This window comes from Neomonachus schauinslandi, chromosome 6 (assembly GCF_002201575.2).
Source record: "Neomonachus schauinslandi chromosome 6, ASM220157v2, whole genome shotgun sequence".
Lineage (NCBI taxonomy): Eukaryota > Metazoa > Chordata > Mammalia > Carnivora > Phocidae > Neomonachus > Neomonachus schauinslandi.
In genome coordinates, this window is record NC_058408.1 from 48,210,816 (window position 1) to 48,223,089 (window position 12,274).

General features: G+C 44.3%; 1 non-coding gene across 1 annotated transcript; it reads left to right on the forward strand.

Annotated features, from left to right (window-relative positions):
- The first annotated feature begins 8,174 nt into the window (after positions 1 to 8,174).
- On the forward strand, positions 8,175 to 8,277 carry LOC123325164. Its single transcript, XR_006540272.1, has one exon. It is a non-coding gene; the product is annotated as a U6 spliceosomal RNA (small nuclear RNA).
- The last annotated feature ends 3,997 nt before the right edge of the window (positions 8,278 to 12,274 follow it).

A 12,274-nucleotide genomic window follows, 5' to 3' on the forward strand; every position in this document is an offset into this window, starting at 1 on the left:
AACTGAGGGAGGCCTCTAGCCAACAGTCATCGAGGAAGGGCTCTCACTCCAACCGAGACTCTTAACTCTAGGATTCAGAGGACTGAATCCTGCTGACAACCACTTGAGTGAGCTAGAAAACAGATCTCTCCACGTCCAACCCTGAGAAGACTGTAGCCTCAGAAAGACTGGGTCACTGACTCACAGAATCTGGGAGATAACAGATATTTGTTGTTTCAAGCTGCAAAGGGTTGTCACGTCATCTTAGGTAATGAATAGTCCCTCTAATCCAACCTCTGTGTTCTTAGTGAGTTGTTGGAGACCTAGAGAGATCTAGTACTCTGCCTGAGCTCCCACAGACTTGGACCAGACCGCGAGTTAGGCCCCTGAATTCCCATACGGGGCTCTCCCCCGTTTACGATGCCCTTCTGCAATTTGGCATTATGGAAACTTGCCTGACATGGCCTTCTTTAAGCCCCCTTTAGATGAGCCTAAACTTTTCCCTAAAAGGATATCTCCGTTCCCAGCTGGCTAGGAAGAGGACAGGGCAGTCTGGAGGGCTGGTCTTGAAGCTAATCTGTTTCTTCCATGGCCCATGGCAGGACTCCCCACTCCCAGCCAATCCCCATGTCAAGCACTGGGCTTTCTCATCTACTCAGAAACCCTGAAACTTGCCAAATCTCCTCAGATAATAAATTCTAGTATTTTACAGCCTTTCCCTCTCCTGCCACAATTTAGAGCTGTCTTGTCCTGCTAATTCTCAGTGGAAATGAGGAGCCCTCTCTCCCCGTCCCATTCTCCCCAAGTCACAGATTTATGTTGTATGCTGCCTTTAGTGCTAGGTCTTCTGAGAAGAGGAAACAAGGCAGCTCTGGGGCAGGGGCAGGACTGTCCCAGCAGCGTGGTCTTCAGTGCCTAGACAAAGCACGGGGAGGATGGGGTGGGGTGAGCCTGGGGGAAGCCGGGAGCAGAGGCTGGGGCTGGGCCAGGAGAGTCTGGGCCAAGCAGAGGAGGAGACCACTAGGGAGTCCTTGTTGGGCAGGAGGCAGGCTGGGGTTGTGCACTTTGGTGGAGCACTGCAGATGGGAGTAGTGGTGTAAGGGTCAAAACCACACTGAGGGGCAGGACAGCTCCTGGCATGGAAAGGGCAAGGCCAAGTGGGGGATCAGGAACTCAGGCCTCAAACACAGGGGATCAGGAACTCAGGCCTCAAACACAGGTATCAGCATCAAGTAGACCTTGATGGTACCCAATACTAGGCCGTGATTATCAGCCCCGGCGGCCGGTTTGCTTCCCCTTACAGCAGGAAGCAGCCCTGGGGCACAGATGTTTTTCATTTTCAGCACCTTTCCACCTCCTATCTGGTGCCCTCACACCAGAGGAAGGAGGAAGCAGAGTCAAGGTTGTTAGCCCTCACGTTCCAGGAACTGGCTCCCCAGTGGCCCTGGTGGTGGGGGTTGGTGCTGGGCCCGGTAGGCTGGGTTGTGGCACAGTGGGTTGTCTGTTTTCCAAGTTTCCTGGCATATCTGTGTCTGATAATGATAGGACAAGAGGGAGGTCTCCTCAAATGTTTGTCTGCTTTAGGATTTGGGGAGCAGTGGTTGGTGGGGCCAAGAGGACAGCTGTTAACTTGAAGATTCCAGGCAGATCCACGGCCGTCTTTGACTCTGGGAAGGTTGGCAAGCCAAGAGAGATCGGCTACCTCTTCCTGCCACCTGGTGGATGCTCCAGCTAATTTGTAGACCATTTCTAAGCCTCTTGTTATTGAAATGACCTTTGTATGGAAGGGGGGGTCACAAAATGGCAGCCCACTAGATTGTGCCCTCAGATAAACTTTATTTGATCCAGCCCAGTATTTAAAAATTAAAAAAAAAAAGAAAAAAGAAAATTGGACCCACTAGAAGTCAGGATATTTCACTCAAATCCAGATTTCTGGCTTCTCTGGCCGCACTGGGGCCCCTCATTCCCCTATGATATTACAGCACTGAGGCAGGCAGCCTCCTTTAGAGGAAGGACCTCCAGGTCCAGGCTTCTAAGGTCCTCACTCCCATGACACAAGCACATGCACTTGTCTTATTCATCTACCTTATTTTCCCGGCCCCTATGGGCATCAGAGATTTTATGCCACAAAACTGAAGAATCAAGCTGGCCCAGCAGAGGATACAGGCATCATAATACAAAGATCAAAATTCCTACCCTTCAAATGCATTTTGATACCTGGGAAAGGATTTTCATAATCTCCCTAATTACATGTCTGCTCCATTTTATTCTTCCTTCTGTGTTGTACTTTCAAGAGCTCTCATAATAGAAATTGTCTGAAAGAGCTAACTGCACTTCCATAATTGGCATAATATTGGTCAGGATAAATCAGCTTTGCACAAACATCAAATGAACAGAGGGAATCATTTCTCATTAACTGAAAGAGGTCATACATTGTAGACTATATGTGCAGAGATGCTAGTTTGGTCAAAAGTAATCTGCTCTGATTAAAACAGAAATAAAGTAGCTTCATTATAATAACAGAGCAGCTGCTAAACTCACTACTGATTTCGTCAGGAGACAAGGGAGTGATGGTCATTCCTGAGTCTTGCCCAAGAAGAGACACAGTAATTTTTCCACCCAGTGTCAAATTATTACCTATTCAAATCAATATTCCTGGTTAAACTCAATAGATAAATTGGATTATTTGCTTCTGCTCCACATTGTGTTTTTAATAGGCACCTTATATGATTGCCCTTAGCTAGCACTGCACAAAATAATTCCCACACACAGATGTTCAATGTAGTCTAATTTAATTTAAAAACGTGCTTCTGGAGGGGCACCTGGGTGGCTCAGTCAGTTAAGCGACTGCCTTCGGCTCAGGTCATAATCCCAGGGTCCTGGGATCAAATCCCACATCGGGCTCCCTGCTCAGCGGGGAGCCTGCTTCTCCCTCTTCCTCTACTCCTCCCCCTTCTCTTTCTCTCAAATAAATGAATAAAATCTTTAAGAAAATATGTGCTTCTTGAAAAAGTCACTTGGAACCAGTGAATTCCAGTTTCTAGTTTGGCTTCATTGCTATTTTGCTCTATAATACTGAGCGTGTCATCGCCTTTCTGGGCCCCCATTTCCCAAGTCTTTCACTCTCTGGGAGTCATGGACATACGTGCTTGAGCCCTGGGTCTGGAACAAAGGCCTTTTTAAAAATTAAGGCTGAGGCACAGGGAGATTGACAATGAGAGTATGTGGCCTGCAAGGCCCTTTGAAAATACTGAGCAGTTAGTCACATCTGTCCTCAGAGCACGCTTCTGGCTGTCACAAGGGGTTGAGGTTTGTGGAAGATCACATGAGGAAAGGTAGTGAACTTTAAAAAGTAGATGAATTAAAAAAACAAACAAACCATATGTATTGAAGCATAAGAAGAGAAAATAGATCAATGCAGTGTTTCTAATTAGAATGAGGAACTAGTTTTAAAAAGGATTCAACCATGAACTTTCAACTTATTTTGTTACTCAAACGTTTACCCTGTGGCAGTCTCTGTGGGCAGGCAACCGGTTCTATGGGTGCTAGCAAAATGAGCCCAGGGGAAGGCATCATCAGGACCATGTGCGCTTGCTGGGATGGTGCCCTGCGGTAATTTAATCAAAAGACAAGTGAGGAGTCTCCTGCGATGCAGGGGCCCTGCCTAAGAAACACTGATTATGGGACAGTGTTCCTGCTCAATATGAAGTTTTCTCTGTTGGATGGCTCTCCTGCCCACCGACCACAGGGACTGAGATCTTAGTCAGGAGGCAGTCCGCGCTGTGTGCACGCGCACATGCCCACGCGTGTGCACGTGTGTGTGTGTGTGTGTGTGTGTGTGTGTGTGAGATGGACAAGCACAGCGAACAAAGCAGCCTAATGTATGTAAAGATGGCCAAAGACACGATACATACACCATTCTGCTGGTTGTGCAATAATTTCCTCTCTATTCTCACCCCAAGCATCTGATTTTTTCTTTTGTTTTTAATGTGATGCAACTTTAAGGATTTTTTTTTTTCTTCTTCTTCTCCAAAAGATTCACTGGATACCTGCGCTGTGGGACATGGGAGACCTTAGAATCCCACCGCGCACCCCTCCAAGTCCTGTTATTTTTCTCCATTCCAAGCATGAACATTTACCTCCAACTGTGCCAAAGTTGCAACGCTCAGTTCTTTACTGTTTTCTTTTTCAATAATTCAGACTTGGTGAGATGTGCAGTTTTTAAAAAGAAAAAAAAAAAGCCTCAAAGTAAACAAGGGAAGACTGTTTTTTTTTTTTTTTTTTACAGACTTGCTAGTGGGGGCACTTGGGCTGGCAGGGGTAGGGAGGTGCTGAGAAGCCGAGGGGCTCCCGGACCCCCCACCCAGAGTCCTTGAGCCCGCCTTGCCCCTGGGAGCAAATGCCCAGCAAAAAGGGATGTTCCCTCTTCCTCTTGCTTTTTTCCTTCTGAAAACAACCTTTTCCTGACCACAGACTCAGAGAGGGTGGGACGCATTTTCTCTCTTCTGGTTAGAAAAACAAACACACACCGTACCTCCAGCTTCTCCTTTGTGCTTTTGGGTCTCACTAAGGGGAGGAAGAAGCTGCTATGCCCAACGTCCTTGATCATCAGCTTCACATCCCAGCCTAGTTCAGTTTCCAGGATACCCACCCCCATCCCCGGGCTTGGCAGGGAACCCCACCCCCCTTTCAAGCAAGGAATCTCCAATGTTGCTGAGCCCCCAGGATTTGCTCTTTATCACTCTAGGGGCATTTTCTTTGAATGCAATCCAGTCTCTCAGATTCCCACGTTCCAAGAAGCAGCTCTCTGTCCGATGGAACATTCTGTTGCTGTTCGCTGTGAACCAGTCTTATTTTGTTCTTTTCATTAGGGAATGTTTCCACCAGGGGCCTGTGAGTTGAAAAGGCTCAATGCTCAGAATGAGGGGGGCTTTGTCTCTCCCCCCTTCGTGACCTCTGTCAGGACTTCTTTTGGGGCTCCAGACAAGGTGGAACAGAGAAAAGTGCTGAGAGCGGTGCTGAGGACATTTTGAGAGTTTGCAGAGAAACTACTAGCCAGGCTGCCTGGATATATTAAAATGTCATCTCTGCATTTTGGACATGACTAGCTTGTTTAGTTCATGCTAGAGGGGAAAATAGAGTTTGTGCTCAAGGGAGAGAAGCAGACGGAGAAAACAGGCGTATGGAACAGCTGACAATGTTCCAGCCGCTTTGTCACAAAGAGCTGAATCCTCCATTATTAGAATCAAAATCATCAGCCAATTCGAGTCCCCTGGGAATGATGCTGGGCTGGAGCAGAAGTGGCCAAAGCCCCCTCAATATGGAGGCAAAAAGCTATATCCTATTCTTTTTTTTAAAATAATTTATTTATATGAGAGAGAGAGCATAGAGGGAGAAGGAGAAGTAGACTCCCTGTTGAGCAAGGAGCCCGATGTGGGGTTCGATCCCAGGACCCTGGGATCATGACCTGAGCCGAAGGCAGATGCTTAACCGACTGAGCCACCCAGGCGCCCCTAAATTCTATTCTTTTCACTCGGGTTTTTAGGAAAGGAAACAGAGCTGCTTAACACTTGTTGTAAATTATGTGTCAGGCACTGGGCTTGATGCTTTTATGCATGCTATTTAATTCTCACAGCTGCTTGGAAAATAGGTATTATTACTACTGTGTGTCTATGAATTTGATTTATATTTATTTATGTTCTCATTACTCTCATCCTTACTTGGTCAGGTAGCTGTTCAAATGTCACCTTTGACAAGCCCTTCCTGAGCCCCAGTCCATAGCCACAATACCTGCCATCCTCTGTCTCATTTCTATGTCTCCTTTGATGCTGTTACCTTCTGGGTGAATTCCTCCCAATTCCAATTTATTAATTCTCTTTTCAACTACATTCAGTTTAGAAACTATTCTATTGAGTTTTTAAAAAAATTTTCAATGATTATGTTTTTCTTCGTAAGTTCTAATTTTATATCCACCTGTATTTACTTCATTTGTCTGTTTTAATGGTGTAATGTATCACTGGCATGGATCTTTTGTAAGGATGTAATGCCTTCATTGATCTCTTCAACGATGCTAAGTGCACATATTTTTAAGCAAAATTTTTTCTTTCTGGAAAAACTCATAAACCAATTATTGGTTTTATTGGCTCTTTCCTGGCGTTCAATTTCTTCATGAATTTTAAAGTTGGGTTATAGGATCATTATATGTAGGAATTTTTTCCCCCCTGCCTTTCTTTTTCTCTGTGTATTCCTCCTTGTGGGGTTTGAGTCTGGTTCTCCAAACACGAAGCTATACCTCAGGCAGTGGTAGGCAGCTCCTTTTCCAGCTTCCTTTCACAAGCCAGGGAAGCCCCACCCCAGCTTTCAGTTGTGAGCTCTGAGCAGGACTGTGGTTCCCATGGCTCCCATGGAGCACTTTTCCCCTCCGGTGTGCTTTTATCTGCAGAAGCCAAACTCACGGCTCCTACTACCTACTTCCAGACCCAGACACTGGCAGACCCTCAGATCAGCCCCTACTCTTTGCTTCGCATCTTGATTCTATTCCAGGACTATGGATATATATATATATATATAATTTTTGAGTGTGGCTGACTTTTTTTTTTAAAGATTGATTGGCACAGGGCGCCTGGGTGGCTCAGATGGTTAAGCGTCCGCCTTCGGCTCAGGTCATGATCCCAGGGTCCTGGGATCGAGTCCCACATCAGGCTCTCTGCTCAGTGGGGAGCCTGCTTCTCCCTCTGACCCTCTCCCCTCTCATGCTGTTTCTCTCTCGCTCACTCTCTAAAAAATAAATAAAATCTTAAAAAAAAAATAAATAAAAAATAAAGATTGATTGGCACAGTCATTAAGCGTCTGCCTTCGGCTCAGGTCATGATCCCAGGGTCCTGGGATCGAGTCCCACATCGGGCTCCCCGCTCTGTGGGAAGCCTGCTTCTCCCTCTCCCATTCCCCCTGCTTGTGTTCCTGCTCTCGCTATCTCTCTCTGCCAAATAAATAAATAAAATCTTAAAAAAAAAAAAGATTGATTTATTTGAGAGAGAAAGAGAGTGAGCGTGTGCATGCACGAGTGGGAAGGGCAGAGGGAGAGGAAAAGAGTCTCCAGCAGACTCTGCGTTGAATGCAGAGCCCCATTCAAAGCTTGATTTCATGACCCTGAGATCATGACCTGAGCCGAAACCAAGAGTCAGACACTTACTGAGCCACCCAGGTACCCCGAGTGTGGCTATGACTTTTAAAATTCTTTTATATATGTTCTCTATCATTGCTATGTGTTGGATCACAGAGGGCTTCATAGCATTCACTTATAAAGCCATTGAATCTGGTGAACAGGAATAGGACTTGGGAAACATTTATAGTAGGACAGAGTGGGAGGTAAAAACTGGGCAATTATGTGCAAGTTGGAAGAGTAAAGAACCTGAAGAAACGATGAGGTCCGATATCACCGGTGAGTTGATGTGCAGGAACCCTAGTTATTAAGATGGAAAGAAAAACCATAAAATTTAAAGTTGGGTTGAACAGCCATGACTTCCCAGGTCCTCCGTCCCTCTCCTTCTTCTCAAACGCCCCCTCTCCCTCACCCCCCTTTCAAGTTGGTGACAATCCCTAGGGGAACCAACCATTTTAGTTTGCCTAGGGCAGTTTTGGTTTTAGCACTGCAAGTCCTATTTCCTAGGAATGCCTCAGTCCTGGGAATTTAGGTTGGTTGGACACCTTAGCTCCCTACTTTTCACCTTGTGAGTGCCAACAGAAGACCTCTAATACCAAAATTAACCCTTACTAAGGGGTGAGCTTGAGAAACAATAACGGGAAGGGGAAGAAAGAACAGTAGGCAATGGGCCTCTGTAGTCTTTCCTTGGGTAGAGGAAGCCACAACCCAAGAGGTACTTTTCACTCTGAATTTGGTAGAAATATAGACCAGAAAGTGATCTCTGAAGTTTGTGATTCTCAGAATTTACTTCCTTACAGAAACTTGAACCATCAGTGCAAGCGGTGTTTATAATTCCTTCTATATTGGATTCAGAAATTACTTGTTTTTGGGAAAGGAAGATTGTGTAAATACTATTTGATTTGATTTCTCTGTAGTCTTCTTGAGTTCAATAAGCCACGCTGTCATTTTTAAAATATGTTGAACTTAATAACATTCAGTTCCACTGACTCTGTATTTTTCATCAGTGACCAAACCATACATCATTTCATGATTGCTTCGGCAGCACATTTACAAAAATTAGAACGATACAGAGAAGATTAGCCTGGCCCCTGCACAAGGATGGCACGCAAATCTGTGAAAACCATACATCATTTCACAATTTTCAAAGTACTTTTATCTTAGAAAAGCACCAGTCAGTTACACAGCCACCATCATTACAGCTAAAAATAATGCTGCCAAGGTTGTCTTTGTCCTTCTGTTTGGATGATGGTGAAGGTTGGTGATGTGTAGCAGCAATAGACCTTGACTCCGGGAATGAATTAAGATTGATAAATTCCATCTAGTCATGGCTATACAATTTCTCTTTGTAGACTGCTCATTGTTCCATCCTCCTTTGCTGCTAGGAGTGAAATGTTACCAGCAGGGACCAATGAGACATAAAATGAAAGTCAGCTGGGAGTTTTCCAGGGAATGTTTGCTTTTCTAATGAAAGGGACAGACTTGAAAAAAAGCTTGCTGCCATCCCTTTCTCCTCCTTCCTATCTGGAATATGGATGTGATGCCTGGAACTAAGGCAGCCACATCAAGTCCATGAAGCAATATGCATGATGATGGGGAGCAATATGCCTATTAAGTCAGAGTGTGAAGTAGAACAGGAGCCTGAGCCCTTGCTGACATGGTCAGATCTTCCCTGAGACACTGTACCTCTGGACTTGTTTAATAAAAACAAATGTCCTTACCATTAGGTACCTCTTGATGCATGGCCCTTTACTTGCAACTAAAAATCAATTTCATGCTGAAGAGCAAGGTAAATAATGCATAGTGATGATACATGGCCATGGAAATGGGGATCTGTGTTGCCAGACTTGTCATGGCTTTTGGTGGATTTTTTCATTCCATAGCTCTTTATACTAAATAGGAAAGGAAAACACTCTTTTTGTTTCCCTCAGTGCTCAATGATTATTCAGTTTCAGTATAAACAAAATGTACTCTAATGTGCTCTCACTGCAGTGGCTATTAAGGGATGAGACATGTAATTCTATATGATGCCATACTAAAATCCTTCTGTGCATCTTAGAAACAGAATGTCATCTGTGCTATATTGTTTTAGGGCAAAAGGAAATAGACTGAGGACCAGCAGAGCTTCCAGGGCAATGTTTTTGCTGGGAGGCTGGGTTAACCCACCACAAGAATGAGACAATTGCTTCTAGTGGGCTGGGAGTTATACCCACAAACACACTGCCATCTATAGAACTAAGATTCAACCAATGCTCAAGTGGACAGTGAGCCCCACCCAAGGCAATACAAATAGCTTCTCTGTTGGTAGGAGGATAGATCTTACCTTGATCAAGGATGGGTAAAAAATGAATTCTGTGGGGAAATGCTATAGAACAAGATAAAGGGAACATCATCGCAAAGGCTCAAAGAAAGAACATGCCTCTGAAAATGATTTACTGCAGGAACCAGAAGATTTGGGGCAATGTATAGCATCCTTACTACACAGAAAAAAGGCAGAAAGGAAGAAAAAAAAAAACCACAATAGAAACCCAAAGAAACAAATACGTTAAGAATGAACCATAAGATTTTTGAGCACCCTTAACCTCTGAGTACCTACTGTGGACCAGCACTGCCCTGGGGCTCAGTGATGGCTAAAGCATAGCCCTTGATCACCAGGGGCTCACGGTGTCATGATCCCTTTCCTTCACAGTAACTTATTCCAAATCGAATTGTAACAGTAAGCTATGATATCATGAGGTCATATCACATTCACTCTGTTTTGGACAGAAATTAAATTATCATCTCCTAAGTAAGTAAATGAAGTAGGGAATGCACAGAGGGCTGGAAGCCACTGCATGTTTCATTGAGCTCTGGTTGTTTTATGCAAGACACTCTAAGAAAATGCATCATTCTTTGGAAGATCTCTTTCTCCTCGATTATATGGAAGTGACGGGAGATGCCCAGGAAGAGAGGTTGTGACAACAACACAAGCTACTTCCTCTGTCCAGCCAGCATGTAGCCCCTGGGTTGAGCCATAAGTCTCTGTGGACTCAGATGAATCTTCACCCCAGCATGGGGACCTGCCGGGGAGGCTCACTCATCGTTTCTAATATTGATAATGCTCAGTCCAATCCTGGCCACCTCCTACTTCCAGCCTTCCCCTGCCCTTCTCTGAAGACAGAAATTAAGCCCACACACTCAGAATGTCCCATCCTGTCCCCCTCACCTCCAAGGAAATATCAGTTCATAGAAGAAGGGTGTAGGGGCAAGTGGACAATCATTTCTCAACCTATTATTTAAGCTCTTCTGACAGGACCTTGCACCCCCTGAGCATACTGATGGGCCAAAGGATGGGGATGGGCCATAAGCTGGACCAGTTATAGAACACCGCCATGCTCTGGGCACAGCAACTGGGTAAGGGATGAACGTCTGATCCAGTGGGGCCAAGTGCAGTATATTTTTGGAATCCATGACCTAGGGACCACAGAGCACAGTGCTCATTTTCTCTCTGTGGTGGAGACTAGCAGTCTGAACTCATCAAGATGGCATTTCCTGCCACGTGGAGGAAGCTGGCCTGCAGTAGAAGGAAGGATACCCTCATGCAGAGGTGCGGGATGCCAGATCCATTTCTAGCTATTCCTGAGGTACACTCACATCTCGACCTTCCTACAGTCATACTAGTCTTCCAAACACATTTTCCCTGGACTCTAAGGGAGTTTAAAGTGGGTTTGGCATTTACAACCCAAAAAACCCTAACACTGATTGTTATAACCTTCGCGTGTTTTGGTTTTCCAAAAGAAATTTTTTTTCCTGATTATAAGAGTGATACTTATAAAAATTCAAATACTGGAAAATACAGTATATAAAATAAAAATTACCATAATTCCATCATCTAGACATAATCATTGTCTTTTAATATTCTTCCAGGCATTTCTTTCTTTTGAACTATAGATAGATAGTTTTACAGGAGTGTAATTTTATAACATACCATTTCACCTAAAAATATGTTTTGGATATTTTTATGGAAAAATATTTCTAAAATCTACATTTTGAAAATGGTTGCATAGAATGTTATATTCAACTACTTTAATTAATGTACCCAGTCCCCTTTGGTGAACATTTAGGTTACTTCAAAAGTTCTGCTATTATAAAAAACACAGCAATGAACATATCTGTATGTACATTTTAGAGCCTTTGATAGATCTCTCACTTCTTAAGTTCTAATACTCTTATTTGTTTTGGCAACTTTTCCTGTGGCCTATCAATTTCATGTATGCCCTCTTGATTCACTCCTTATTTATTCATTCATACTGTCTACAAACATTTACTGAGAGTATGTTATGTATGCTGCTGTACTCGATTTTGGGAAAACAAATGCGGGTAAATTTGGGGTTTTATCGTTAAGGAGGAAGGAGAAACTAGCAACAATTAAAATCTGACTCTGTGCTAAGCACTGTACAGGTTGATTTCATTCATTCTTCATTTAAAAAACAAACACCAACCCTGTGCAGTGGTATTATCTTTTTTATATAAATGAAGAAAGGAAGATCAGAGAGGTTGAGTAGTTTGTCCAAGATCACACAGTATGTAAGTGCACACCTATGTCCAGGTCTGACTTCTATCACACATAGTTTAGAGAGAGAGAGATGTGAAAACAAATGACAAAACCAAGCTGTAAGTAAAATCGGAACAAAAGGATGCATTTAGGTCCATCAACCACAATGATCAGCAGAGACAGACCTGAGACAAGTCTTTTACCTGTAGCAAGCAGCTTTTTAATAGTCTAGGTTAAAGGGTCAACACCGAACCTTAAATGACTTGCCTGACTCCACACCGCTCCAGGAGGCCCTTGGTCAGCCAGAATATTTGCCAGCTCGGAAGCTGGGGGAGAGAAGGAGGCCGTTTCTAAGCAGCTCCATTTGGAGAGGTTAAAACTAGCAGTTGTAATGCAAGGCTCCTGGGAAGATCTGAACAGCAGACAGAGCCATTTGAAAGAAGAGCTCGGAAGAAAGGGACAAACTGTTGGGAGGTCTCCAGACTCAGGCTGGTGGGGGTGACACCCTGCATGGCCTCGCACCAGGAAGGGGTGGTGCCCCGGCATAAGCCAACTCTTGGTTGGGATAAGCATGCATTTCACTGGAGCCGGGGCATGGA